The sequence below is a fragment of the Zonotrichia leucophrys genome, chromosome 29, assembly GCF_028769735.1.
Source record: "Zonotrichia leucophrys gambelii isolate GWCS_2022_RI chromosome 29, RI_Zleu_2.0, whole genome shotgun sequence".
Taxonomy (NCBI): Eukaryota; Metazoa; Chordata; class Aves; order Passeriformes; family Passerellidae; genus Zonotrichia; species Zonotrichia leucophrys.
The window spans coordinates 3637279-3652597 of NC_088198.1; positions in this window are offsets into that span (position 1 = coordinate 3637279).

A 15319-nucleotide genomic window follows, 5' to 3' on the forward strand; every position below is an offset into this window, starting at 1 on the left:
GTTTGGGATGATTTGGGATGGTTTCTGTGGATTTAGGGTGGGTTTGGGATTATTTGGGATGGTTTGGGAAAGTTTGGGATGGTTTCTGTGGATTTAGGGTGGGTTTGGGATGATTTGGGAAAGTTTGGGACGGTTTCTGTGGGTTTTGGGTGGGTTTGGGATGGTTTGGGGTGGTTTGGGATTGTTTGGGGTGACTTGGGTTAAGTTTGGGATTATTTGGGGTGGTTTGGGAAAGTTTGGGATGGTTTCTGTGGATTTAGGGTGGCTTTGGGGTGATTTGGGGTGGATTTGGGATTGTTTGAGGTTTATTTGGGATGATTTGAGGTGGTTTTGGGGTGATTTGGGATTATTTGGGGTGGTTTGGGTTGAGTTTGGGATGGTTTCTGTGGATTTAGGGTGGATTTGGGGTGGTTTGGGATGGTTTGGGATTGTTTGAAGTTTATTTGGGATGATTTGGGGTGGTTTGGGTTGAGTTTGGGACGATTTGGGAAAGTTTGGGATGATTTGGGGTGGTTTGGGAAAGTTTGGGATGGTTTCGGGGATTTGGGATGGTTTGGGATATTTTGGGGTTCTTTGGGATATTTTGGGGTTTTTTGGGGTTCTTTGGGATATTTTGGGGTTTTTTTGGGATATTTTGGGTTCTTTGGGATATTTTGGGTTCTTTGGGATATTTTGGGGTGCTTTAGGACACTTTGGGGTGACTTGGGGGGATCTTGGGAAGTTTGGGGCATTTTGGGGCCCTCAGGGTGATTTTGGGATGGGTCGGGTGTATTTGGGGTATTTTGGGGCATTTTGGGGCATTTTGGGGCATTTTGGGGCCCAGACCAATCCCCCCCTTCCCTCCCCAACCCCACTGAGCCCAAACCCCCAAAATTCCAAATTTCCCCAAATTTCCCCAAATTTCCGCGATTTCCTCGACTCCCTCTGGGAATCCCAACCCCGGGGATTTTTGGGGGATTTTTTTTTTGATTTTTTGGGGGATTTTTTGGGGGGAATTTTTTAGGGGATTTTTTGGGGGATTTTTGGGGGATTTTTTTGGGGATACTTTCGGGGATTTTTTTTAGGATTTTTTTGGGGGGGATTTTTTGGGGAGATTTTTTTGAGGGGAATTTTTTAGGGGATTTTTTTGATTTTTTGGGGGATTTTTGGGGAACTTTTTGGGGAACTTTTTGGGGGTTTTTTTTGGAGGGATTTTTTTTATTATTTTTTTGGGGTTTTTTGGGGGGGATTTTTTTGACATTTCTTTGGGGATTTTTTTTGGGGAATATTTTTGGGGATTTTTTTTTGGGGAATATTTTTGGGGATTTTGGGGGGGATTTTTTTTCGGAATTTTTTTAGGGCGGGGATTTTTTTTGGGGATTTTTTGGGGGAGGAATTTTTTTGGGGGGATTTTTTTAGGAGATTTTTTGGGGATTTTTTTTTTGGGAATATTTTTGGGGATTTTGGGGGGGATATTTTTGGGGGATTTTTTTGGGGATATTTTTGGGATTACTTTGAGGATTTTTTTGGGATTTTTTTTCGGATTTTTTTGGGGGGATTTTTTGGGGGGATTTATTTTGGATTTTTTTCTGAATTTTTGGGGGATTTTTTTGGGGGATTTTTTTGGGAATTTTTTTGTGGATTTTTTTGGGGGCACTTTTTTGGTTTTTTGGGGCATTTTTTTCTTTGTTTGTTTGTTTTTTTGGGAAATTTTTTTGGGGAATTTTTGGGGGATTTTTTTGCACATTTCTCTGGGAATTTTTTTTTTAATTTTTTTTTGGTGAATTCCTTTGCTGATTTGTTTATTTTTTTTTTTTAATTTTGTTTTTTTTCCCCTTTTTCCACCCCGAGGCCTCGGGGTGAGCAATTCCGGCCGTATTTCAGCTCCGACAATAAAAGCGCCACCTCGGGTTGAGCTTTTATGTTTTATTTATTACCCGAGGCTTTGGGGCTGCTTGTTCGGGCTTTTTATGGCCTCGTAAAAATCCATAAATCACCCGCGGGAACCCTTTTGTGCGGGCTTCTTTTTATTTAAAAATTCAAATTCAAATGGGATTTTATTCGGATTTTTTCCTCCCCTGTTGGAGGATTTAAATGGGAAAAAATTACATTAAAATGGGATTTTATTTGGATTTTTTACCCCTCCAATTCGGGGATTTAAAGGGAAAAAATTAGAATTAAAATGGGATTTTATTCGGATTTTTTATACCCATAATTCGGAGATTTAAAGGAAAAAAAATAGAATTAAAATGGGATTTTATTCGGATTTTTTCCTCCCCTGTTTGAGGATTTAAAGGGGAAAAAATCACATTAAAATGGGATTTTATTTGGATTTTTTATCCCCTCCAATTCGGGGATTTAAAGGGAAAAAATTAGAATTAAAATGGGATTTTATTCGGATTTTTTACCCCTCCAATTCGGGGATTTAAAGGAAAAAAAATAGAATTAAAATGGGATTTTATTTGGATTTTTTATCCCACTTCCATTGGGGATTTAAAGGAAAAAAATTAGAATTAAAATGGGATTTTATTTGGATTTTTTATCCCCTCCAATTCAGGGATTTAAAGGGAAAAAATTAGAATTAAAATGGGATTTTATTTGGATTTTTTCCTCCCCTGTTTGAGGATTTAAAGGGGAAAAAAATCACATTAAAATGGGATTTTATTTGGATTTTTTCCTCCCCTGTTTGGGGATTTACAGGGGAAAAAAAATTAATTAAATGAGATTTTATTCCGATTTTTTTCCAGGAATTTAAAGGAAAAATTATTGAAATTAAAGTGGGGTTTTATTCCCGGTTCGGCGATTGAAAGGAAAAACCCATTAAAATTAAAAGGGGATTTTATGGAGGTTTCCCTCTTTTATTTCCCCTCATAAAATAAAAAATAATTCAAATAAAACCAGGATTTAATTGGGGTTTCCCCTCTTTTATTTCCCCTCATAAAATAAAAAATAATTCAAATAAAACCAGGATTTAATTGGGGTTTCCCTCTTTTATTTCCCCTCATAAAATAAAAAATAATTCAAATAAAACCAGGATTTATTGGGGTTTCCCCTCTTTTATTCCTCGTGACGTCGATGTTTATTTTGAATTATTAATTATTAAGTGACGTCAGCGGGCAGGGATTAATTAGGGAGAGCCGCAATTAACGAAGGGCAGCGGGAACTCCCCGGGATTTGGGATTTTTATCCTCTTTAATTTGGATTTATTTTCCTTGGATTTGGGATTTTTATCCTCTTTAATTTGGATTTATTTTCCTTGGATTTGGGATTTTTTTATCCTCTTTAATTTGGATTTATTTTCCTTGGATTTGGGATTTTTATCCTCTTTAATTTGGATTTATTTTCCCATTATTTGGGATTTTTTATCCCCTTGAATTTGGGGTTTTTTCCCCCCAAATTTGGGATTTTTATCCCCTTGAATTTGGATTTATTTTCCCATTATTTGGGGTTTTTTCCCCTTGAATTTTGGATTTTTCCCATAAATTTGGAATTTTTCTCCTTTGGATCTGGGGTTTACCCTTCCCCCAATATTTAGGGTTATTTCCTATAAATTTGGGGTTTTATTTCCCATAAATTTGGGGTTTTTTTCCCATAAATTGGGGTTTTTTTCCCCATAAATTTTGGGGGTTTTTTTCCCATAAATTTGGGGTTTTATTTCCCATAAATTTGGGGTTTTTTTCCCATAAATTTGGGGATTTTTTCCCATAAATTTGGGGCGTTTTTTTCATAAATTTTGGATTTTTTCCCCTAAATTTGGGGTTTTATTTCCCATAAATTTGGGGTTTTTTTCCCATAAATTTGGGGTTTTTTCCCCATAAATTTGGGGTTTTATTTCCCATAAATTTGGGGGGATTTTTTCCCATAAATTTGGGACTTTTTTTTCATAAATTTTGGATTTTTTTCCCATAAATTTGGGGTTTTATTTCCCATAAATTTGGGGGTTTTTCTCCCCATAAATTTGGGATTTTTTTCCCATAAATTTGGGGCTTTTTCACCCCTGAATTTGGGATTTTTCCCATCTGTATTTTGCATTTTTTGGCTTTTTTTGGTGGTTTTTTTTTCCCCCAAATCATCTCCAATTCCTGGCAAATCCCTTCCAAACCACAAATTGGGGAAAATCCCGGAGATTTTGGGGCCAAAAATCCCAACAGGGATGGGGAAAAAAAATAAATTCAAAATTAAACAATGAACAGAAACCACCCCACCCCCAAAAACCCGGATTTTCACCCCAATAAATTCAATTTTTAATGGCTCCGGCTCCATCCCAATAAATAATTTCCCATCAATAAATAAACCCGCAAACAAATATCCATAAATAAAATAAATATCCGTAAATAAAAACAAATATCCGTAAATAAACAGCCGCCAATAAATCCCCAGAAATAAATAAATATCCACAGGTTGCTCTCTCAAGGAGAAATTCAATTTTTTTTATTTTCTCTGCGTGGTTAAAAATTAATTAAATAATAATAATTAATTTTAAAGAGGAATAAAAGCCCAAAGGAGCCCGGGAGGACTCCAATAATTCAGGCAGAAATTGGGATAAAATCGCTTTTTTTGGCAGGGAAATTCGCTTTAAATCCCAAAATTTCACCCCAAAATCCCATTGGGGGCTCCCTCATGGGGGGCTCGGAGAATTCCATCAAAAAAAGAGAAAAATCTCCGAAAAAAATCAAATTTTTCCTGGTTTTTATCCCTTTTCAATCCCTTTTTTCCAGCTGGGGTGTTTGGGGTTTTATTTATTTTATTTCTTTATTTTTTTCCCTTTTTTTTTTTTCCATTTTCCCCATTTTAAACCTTTTTTTAAAAATTTTTCTCCTCATTTTTCTTTTTTTTCCCTCTTTTTCTTAATTTCCCCCTTTTTTTCCCTCCTCTCCCCCACCAAAAATCAGAACCGACCCCAAATTCACCTTTTTTATCCCCCGAAAAATCAGGAAAAACATTCAAATTAACCTCCCAAAAAATCAGCAAAAAATTCGAATTATCCCTCAAAAAAATCAGGAAAAAATTCAAATTATCCCCCAAAAAATCAGCCAAAAATTCAAATTATCCCCCAAAAAATCAGGAAAAAATTCAAATTATCCCCCAAAAAATCAGGAAAAAAATTCAAATTATCCCCCAAAAAATCAGGAAAAAAAATTCAAATTATCCCCCAAAAAATTCAAATTTTCCCCTAAAAAATCAGGAAAAAAAAATTCAAATTATCCCCCAAAAAATCAGCAAAAAAATTCAAATTATCCCCCGAACTCGGGATTTCCTTGGCTCAGGCTGGAGGGGGGACCGGGAGGGATTTTTGAGCACAAAAGCGATTTTTTATTTTTTCTTGGTTTTTTTGTTGTTGTTTTTTCCCCTTTGTCTGCGCGGGTTCATTTCCATCCTGACCGCGCCGTGACCCCGCCAGGGGAAAAAAACCCAACAAAAATCAGTAAAAAACCACTGAAGAACCACCAAAAAAACACCAAAAAATAACCAAATACACGCTAAAAAATCACCAAAAATCCACTAAAAATCGCTTTAAAAATCCCCTAAAAAACCCCAGTAAATTAAAAAACCCCAGTAAATTAAAACTAAAAAAACCCCAGTAAATATCTCCTAAAAATCACCTAAAAACCGCTAAAACCCCACTAAAAATCCATTTTACCCCCCCAAATCCCACTAAAAAATCAGTTTAAAAAATCCCTATAACCCCACTAAAAACCCATTAAAAATCACCTAAAAAAACCCAAAACCGTACTAAAAAATCCACAAAAAATCCACAAAAAAATCAGTTTTAAAAATCCTCATAAACCGTACTAAAAAACCCATTTAAAATATCACTAAAATCACCAAAACCGTACTAAAAAAATCCACAAAAAATCAGTTTTAAAATCCCTATAATACCACAAAAAAAACCATTCAAAATCACCAAAACCGTACTAAAAAAATCCACAAAAAATCAGTTTTAAAATCCCTATAATACCACAAAAAAACCCATTAAAAATCACCTCAAAATACCCCAAAACCCACCAAAAAACCCACAAAAAATCACTTTTAAAATCCCTAAAACACCACAAAAAAACCATTAAAAATCACCAAAACCGTACTAAAAAACCCCACCAAAAATCAGTTTTAAAATCCCCACAACAGCACTAAAAACCCATTAAAAACCCCAGAAAACGCCTCCAAAACCCCACAAAAATCGGATTTTTCCCCACCCCCAGCTGGAATCGGGAATTTCAATGTGACCCCGGCGTGACCCCGGCGTGACCCCGCCGTGACCCCGCCGTGACCCCGCCCTGCCCGGGGGTCATTGATGGAAACCCCAAAAACAACCCCCAAAATGAATCCTCATTTTCCCCCTTTTTCCCCAATTTGATTTTGATTTTTTCCCGATTTTTTCCCATTTTATTCCATTTTTTTCCCTTTTTTTTCTGATTTTTCCCCTTTTTTTCTGATTTTTTCCTGATTTTTTCCCATTTTTTCCGATTTTCTTCTTGATTTTTTCCCTTTTTTTCCCATTTTTTTTTCTGATTTTTTCCCTTTTTTTCCCATTTTTTCCATTTTTCCCATTTTATACCTATTTTATCCCATTTTTTGTGATTTTTTTCCCATTTTTTCTGGTTTTTTCCCCCATTTTTTCCGATTTTATTCCCATTTTATTCCTATTTTATTCCCATTTTTTTCTGATTTTTTCCCCATTTTTTTCCGATTTTATTCATATTTTTTTCTGATTTTTCCCCATTTTTTCTGATTTTTTTTCCGATTTTATTCCTATTTTTTTCTGATTTTTCTGTTTTTTCCATTTTTTTCTTTTTTTTCCCTGATTTTTCTCCATTTTTTTCTGAGTTTTTTTTCTGATTTTTTTCTTTCCCATTTTTTTCATTTTCGACCATTTTATTCCGATTTTACTTTTTCCCATTTTTTATTTTCTGATTTTTTCGATTTTTTCCCCATTTTTTCGTTCGATTTTATTCCTTTATTTTTTTTCTGATTTTTTCCTGTTTTGATTTTATTCAATTTTATTCCGATTTTTTCTGATTTTTTTCCATTTTTTCCTTTTTTTGCTCTGATTTTTCCCAATTTTTATTCCATTTTTTTTACCCTTTTTTTTATTTTTCCATTTTTTTCCTCTATTTTTTCTCCCATTTTTTCTTCCATTTTTTTCCATTTTTTTCCCGTTTTTTCCCTTTTTTTCCCTTTTTTTTCTGATTTTTTTCCCGATTTTTTCTGTATTTTTTGCCTTTTTTCTAATGCAAACCGAGAATAAATTGATTTTCTCTGTGTTTGTGGAAGGTCAAGCCCAGGGCAGGAGGGCGGCGTTTCCATCATTGATTTTTGGTTTTTTTGTTTTTTCTCCTCAGGATTCCTGCCCGGGTTTTGTTCCCTCCCCCCTTTAAATCTTTAAAAAAATCTGATTTTCCCCCTTTATTTTGCTTTTTATCGCTCATTTCTTCTCCTTTTTTCAATCGCTTTTTTCTTTATTTCTTCTGGTTTTTATTCCTTCCTTCTCTTATTTTTTCCTTTATTTTTTCCTTTTTTTCCCTTATTTTTTCCCCTATTTTTCCGTTATTTTTTCCTTTTTTTCCCATTTTCCTTATTTTTCCTTATTTTCTCTATTTTTCCTTATTTCCCTATTTTTTCCTTTATTTTTCCCTTTATTTTTCCCTTATTTTCTTTTTTCCTTATTTTTCCTTTTTTCCCTTATTTTTTCCCTATTTCTTATTTTTCTTTATTTTTCCTTATTTTCTCTATTTTTATTCCTTTATTTTTCCCTTATTTTCCTTTATTTTTCCTTTTTTTTCCCTTTTTTCCCCCATTTTTCCCTTATTTTTCCCCATTTTTCCCTTATTTTTTATATTTTATTTTTTCTATTGATTTCTTCTTTTTCTTGTTTTTTTATTTATCTCTATTTAATTTTTTCAATTTTTTTATTTATTGGGCTTTATTTTTCCTTGATTTTTTCTTATTTGACTTTTATTTCTTGGGTTTTATTTACTTTATTTGCTTTTTTTTGGGATTTTTTTAATCATACGATTTGTTTTAATACCTTTCTAAACCCCATTTAATTTCTTTTAAAATCCCAAATTTTATAAAACCCTTTAATAATTTACCCTTCAGTTTTAAAAGACCTTTTAAAAAAACATCCTTTAATTTTTTTAAAGACTTTTAAAAAATTATTAAAATTCCTTTATACCCCAAAAATCCGTAGATTTCTTTATTAAAATCCCTTTAAATCCCTTTAAAATTCCCTTTAAATTCCATTTTTTGACCTTCCCCGCCCCCGCTAATTAATCCTGGCCGCGATATTTATTAATTAATTAACGGCCATTAATGACGGGGTTAATGACGCCTCGTTAGGGTCGGGAAACGCGAGATTTAGGGCGAGGAGAGGCTTTAAATGCTAATTTACATTTAATTTACATTTATTTGCATTTCTTTTATATTTATATTTATTTATATTTTATATTTATATTTATATTTATTTTTTTTCCCTGCTCTGTTTAATCCCGAGAATCCCCATTAAAAAAATCCTTTTAATTAATAAAAAAACCCAAAAAATGAAATAATTGTGGGGATTTTTTTTTTTAAGTTTTTATCTGGATTTTTTTGGATTTTATGATTTTTCAAGGGTTTTAATGTTTTTTAATGTAAAAAATCCATAAATATTCTTATTTATCCATATGAATCCATATAAAATCAATAAATATCCTTATTTATCAATATTTATCCATAGAAAAATCCACATTTAGCCAAATTTATCAATATTTAACCATATAAAAAATTCATATTTATCAATATTTATCAATATTTACCCATACAAAAATCCATAACAATATGGATCAATATTTATCCATAGAAAAATCCACATTTAGCCAAATTTATCAATATTTAACCATATAAAAATCCACATTTATCAATATTTAACCATCTAAAATCCACATTTATCAATATTTATCAATATTTGCCCATACAAAAATCCATAAAAATCAATATTTATCCATAGAAAAATCCACATTTAGCCAAATTTATCAATATTTTACCATATAAAAATCCATATTTATCAATATTTGCCCATACAGAAATCCATTAAAATCAATATTTACCCATAGAAAAATCAACATTTAGCCAAACTTATCAATTTTACCATATAAAAATTCATATTTATCAATATTGCCCATACAAAAATCCATAACAATCAATATTTATCCATAAAAAATCCACATTTATCCAAAACTTATCAATTTTACCATATAAAATCCATATTTATCAATATTTGCCCATACAAAAAAATTCATAAAAATCCACATTTACCCGCACAAAAATCCACATTTACCAACACAAAAATCCACATTTACCCACAGAAAAATCCACATTTATCCAATACAAAAATCCACATTTATCCACAGAAAAATCCCCATTTCTCCACGTAAAACCCCAAAACCCGCAGGGACCCCCCCAGAACTCACAGAGACCCCAAAATCCCCACACAGAGACCCCAAAACCAGAGAGCCCAAAACCGTCCAGAAACCCCCAAAAAGGGGACCCCAAAACCAAACAGGGACCCCAAAAGCATCCAGAGACCCCCACGAAAAACCCAGAGAAACCCCAAAATCCCACAGGGAGCCCCCAGAATTTGCAGAGACCCCAAAACCAAACAGGGACCCCAAAAACATCCAGGACCCCCCCAGAATGCACAGAGACCCCAAAACCGTCCAGAAACCCCAAAAATCACCCAGAGACCCCAAAATCCCTCAGGAACCCCAAAATCACCACCCAGAGCGACCCCAAAACATCCAGAGCCCCCCCAGAACTCACAGAGACCCCAAAAACATCCAAGGACCCCAAAATCACCACCCAGAGACCCCAAAATCACCCAGGGACCCCAAAACCCCACAGAAACCCCAAAAATCACCCAGAGACCCCAAAATCCCTCAGGAACCCCAGAAACAACCAGGACTCCCCCAAGAATGCACAGGGACCCCAAAACCACCCAGAGACCCCAAAATCCCTCAGGAACCCCCCCAGAACTCACAGGGACCCCAAAACCATCCAGAAACCACCCAAAAGGAGACCCCAAAACCAAACAGGGACCCCAAAAGCATCCAGGGACCCCAAAATCCCTCAGGAACCCCAAAATCCCTCAGGAACCCCAAAATCACCACCCAGAGACCCCAAGATCACCCAGGGACCCCAAAACCCCACAGAAACCCCAAAAACATCCAAGGACCCCAAATCACCACCCAGAGACCCCAAAATCCCTCAGGACCCCAAAATCACCAGAGCCCCCCAGAACTCACAGAGACCCCAAAACCGTCCAGAAACCCCAAAAGGGACCCCAAAACACCCAGAGACCCCAAAAACATCCAGGAACCCCAAAACCCCACAGGACCCCAAAACCACCCAGAGCCCCCCCAGGAGTCCCAGACCCCCCAAAATCCCTCAAGGAAAACCCCAAAACTCCCAAAGCCCCCCAGAATAACAGAGACACCCCCAAATTCAGGCCCCTCCCCCCCAAATTCAGGCCCCTCCCCCCCAAATTCAGGCCCCTCCCCCCCAAATTCAGGCCCCTCCCCCTTTTTTTTCCTGATTTTTCCCTTTTCCCCAAAAAGGCGGAAATGGGGGAAAATGGAAATAAAGGGGAAAAAAATGGGGGGAAAATGGAAGAAAAATTGAGGGAAGAAGGGGAAAAAAGGAAAAAAAAATAAAAAATGGGGGGAAATGGGAAAAAAAAGGAAATAAAAGGGGGGAAAAAGAGGGGAAAAGGGAAAAGAAGCAAAAAACTCACGGGGCCGCCGCTGTGGGAGCGCCGGGAGCTGGGCCTGAACCAGGCCCGGGCCAGGCGGGGTCCAACTGATCCAATCCAGGCCCAGGCCAGGCCCGGTTTGGTTAAATGGATCCAAACTGGGCCTAACCCAGGCCGGGTTTGGTTAAATTGATCCAAACTGGGCCCAGGCCAGGCCGGGTTTGGTTAAATTGATCCAAACTGGGCCTAACCCAGGCCGGTTGGTTACACTGATCCAAACTGGGCCAGGCCAGGCCGGTTTGGTTAAATTGATCCAAACTGGGCCTAACCAGGCCGGTTTAACTGAATTGATCCAAACTGGGCCTAACCCAGGCCGGGCTGGATTGATTTAAACCAGGCCCAGGCCCAGGCCGGGTTTAACTGCTCTGATCCGGGCCCAGGCCAGGCCGGGTTGAATCAATCTAAACCAGGCCCAGGCCAGGCCGGGTTTCATTCATCTAATCTAGACCCAGGCCAGGCCGGGTTTGTCAAATCCAGGCCCAGACCAGGCCGGATTTATTGATCTGAGTGAGGCCTGGCCAGGCCGGGTTTGTTTAAGCCTGGGCCCAGACCTGGCCGGGTTTATTGATCTGAGCCGGGCCCAGACCAGGTTTCATTGATCTGAGTGAGGCCTGGCCAGGCCGCATTTCCCTGATCTAATCCAGGCCCAGGCCAGACCGGGTTTGTCTAATCCAGGCCCAGGCCAGGCCAGGTTTGTCTAATCCAGGCCCAGGCCAGGCCTGGTTTTGCTGATTTAAGCCAGGCCAGGCCAGGCCAGGCCGAGTCTCACTGATCTGAGTCAGGCCCAAACCAGGCCGGGTTTCAGTGATTGAAGCCGGGCCCAGGCCAGGCCGGGTTTATCTAATCCAGGCCCAGGCCAGGCCGAGTTTCATTGATCTGAGTCAGGCCCAAACCAGGCTGGATTTATCTAATCCAGGCCCAGGCCAGGCCTGGTTTTGCTGATTTAATCCAGGCCCAGGCCAGGCCGGGTTTATTTTATCCAGGCCCAGGCCAGGCCGGGTTTCAGTGATTTAATCCAGGCCCAAAGCAGGCCTGGTTTTGCTGATTTAATCCAGGCCCAAACCAGGCCGGGTTTCAGTGATTTTTAATCCAGGCCAGGCCAGGCCGGGTTTATCTAATCCAGGCCCAGGCCAGGCCTGGTTTTGCTGATTTAATCCAGGCCAGGCCAGGCCGGGTTTCAGTGATTTTCAAGCCAGGCCAGGCCAGGCCGGGTTTAATTTATGGCGCCCCCGACCCCGGCGCCCCCCGGGCCCCACGTGCTCGCCCGGGGCCACTCAGGGCCCGCGGGGGCCGTAAAGAAACGGCCCCAAAAACGCCCAAAGTGCCCCAAAACCCCCCCGGGGGAGGCGCCGGCAGCGCCAGCGCTTTGGGCTTTCACTTCAAAAAAATCGGATTTATTTTGGGCTTTTTCTGGGTTTTTTGGAGGGTTTTAAAGGCAAAAAATGCAGTTTATTTTGAATTTTTTTTACATTTTTGGAGGGTTTTAAAGGCAAAAAATGCGGTGTATTATGATTTTTTTAAACATTTTTTAAGGGTTTTTTTGGAGGGTTTTAAAGGCAAAAAATGCAGTTTATTTTGAATTTTTTTTTCCTAATTTTTGGGAGGTTTTAAGGAGGGTTTTGAAAGCAAAAATTCGCAGCTTATTTTGATTTTTAAAAATTTTTTTTTTCTAGGATTTTATTTAAGGTTTTGAAGATCAAAATCACCGTTTACCCTGATTTACAAAAAAACCCCAAAAATATATATTTATAGTTTTTTTCTAAATCCAAAAGTTTATTTGGATTTTTAAAAATTCTTTGAAGTTTTTCTTTTGAGGGCAATGAAGATAAAAATTATGGTTTATTGAGAATTTTTATAATTTTTTTTTTGTTTTTTTGGGAGGGTTTTAAAGGCAAAAATCGCCCAGGATTTATAAAGATGTGAACAAAAAAAAAAAAATGGAGAAAAATCCGAAGTTTTGGGGCCGAGTTTTAAAAAGTTTCTGCCGTGACTGAGGTGAGTGCGCTCCTGATTTTCCTGATTTTTGGGGTGGGATTGGGGAAAAAAGGGGAAAAAAAACCCAAAAAAAATCCCTTTAAAAGGTCCAGAACCCCCAGATCCCTGAGGAAATTCCCAAAATTGGGGTGAAAAGGCAAAATTTGGGGAGAAAAATGGCAAAATTTGGGGTTTAAAGGGGAATTTTTGGGAGTGAGAATGTGAAAATTGGGATAAAAAAAATGGAGATAAAAAGAGAATAAAATAAGAATTTTGGGAGGAAATGGGATAAAAGAGGATTTTTTTGGGAAAATAGATAAAAATTATTTCTTAGGCAGGGAAATGGGATTTTTTGGGGAAGAAAAAAATGAGATAAAAGAGGATTTTTTAGGGGGGAAAATGAGATAAAATATCAATTTTTTGAGGGGAAAAATTGATTTTTTGGGGGAAATAATGGGATAAAAGAGGATTTTTTTTTCTTTTTTAATGGGATAAAAGGGATTTTTGGGTGAAAATGGGATGAAAGGAGGAGGAGGAGGAGGAGGAACTTTTGTCCCTCCGGAAATTTCGCCTCATTTCCCTCCAAGGAAATCCCATAAAATTTTATGGGGTTTTTATTGGGGCCTTTGGTGGCGCCTGGGGAAAATAAAAGGGGAAAAAAAAAGAAAAAAGAAAAGGGAAAATCAATGGGAAAATAAATTTTCACCATTTCCACCTTTTTTTACTCTTTTCACACCATCTTTTACCGTTTTTTCACAACTTTTTTGCTCTTTTTTCACCATTTTTTCACCATTTCCCCACCTTTTTTTCACCATTTTTTTACCATTTTTTCACCATTTTCCCACCTTTTTTTCACCATTTTTTCACCATTTTCCCACCTTTTTTTCACCATTTTTTTACCATTTTTTCACCTTTTTTTTACCATTTTTTCACCGTTTTCCCACCTTTTTTTCACCATTTTTTCACCTTTTTTTCACCATTTTTTTCACCATTTTCCACATTTTTCACCATTTTTCACACCCATTTTTTCACCATTTTTTCACCATTTTCCCACCTTTTTTTCACCATTTTTTCACCATTTTTTACCATTTTTTTACCATTTTCCCACCTTTTTTTCACCATTTTTTTACCATTTTTTCACCGTTTTCCCACCTTTTTTTCACCATTTTTTTACCATTTTTCAACCCATTTTTCAGCATTTTCCTACTATTTTTCCACATTTTCTCCACTTCATTTTCACCATTTTTTCACCATTTTTTCCACCATTTTTCCCTTTTTCCCCAAAATCCATTTTTTATTTAACAACCCCCAGAACACCCAAAAAATTCCAGATTTCACCCAAACCCTCCCAGACTTTTGGGGCATTTCCTTGTTTATTCCACAGCACAAAATTCCAATTTTTGGCCCCAAAACGATCCCGAGAAAGGGAGAAAAACCCAGAACTTTTTACCCAGCACCAAATTTCTATTAAAAAAACGACAAATTCGGATTTTTTGCTGCTTTTAATGGAGAATTTTCAGCAAATCCAGGGGAAGGACCCGACAAAGAAATTCCCCAAAATCCCAAATTCCAGCGATTTTCCCACCCCCCATCATTGGAGCGGCGAAAATTAATGAATAATTAATAAAAATCATTCATTAATTCCATTTTTTGGGGCTTCCAAACCCCAATTTTGTCCATTTTGGGACAGAGGCTGTGATAGCAAAACTCAGGATTTTCCAAAACTTTCATTTATTTTCACTTTATTTCCCTTTTTCCCAACTTTTCCACCTTTTTTCCAAATAATATCAAAATTTTCCCAATGCTTTTTCTCCATATTTTGGATTTTGAAGAGTTTTCCCTTCAATATTTTGATTTTTGAGGCGATTTTTTCCCAATATTTTGATTTTTGAGGCGATTTCCCCCCCAATATTTTGGGTTTATTTCCTGGTTTTTCCCCAATATTTTGATTTTTTTTGCTGTTTTTTCCCCCAAACCACGCAGGTGGAAATTTCTGGAATTTTCCTGGAATTTTTCTGGTTTTTTTCCACCCCTTTCCCCCCATTTTAATCCGGGATTTCCTTTGAGCAAGGCGCGAAAATCGGAATTAAAATGGGAAAAATCGTCATTAAAAATCACCAGAAAGAAACCAAATAGTCCACAATATAAAAATAATAAAATAATAATAATAAAAATAATAAAAATAATAAAATAATAAATAATAAAAAATAAAATAATAATAATAATAATAATAATAATAATAATAATAATAATAATAATAATAATAATAAAAAAAAAAAATTAATAAAAATAAAATAATAATAATAATAATAATAATAATAATAATAATAATAATAATAATAATAATAATAATAATAATAATAACACGTTTTTCTGAAAAATGTAAAATAATTCCAGGCGATAAAGATGAATGAAAATTATAAATGTGGTAGGAAAATAATGGGGAAATAATAGAGAAATAACCAAAAAAAATCATTAGGAATAATATTAAAAATATTAAAAAATTAAATATAGAAAATACGTTAAAATGTAAAAAAAATTAAATGTTAAAAAATGTTTTAAAAATTGAAAACAAAGTGAGAA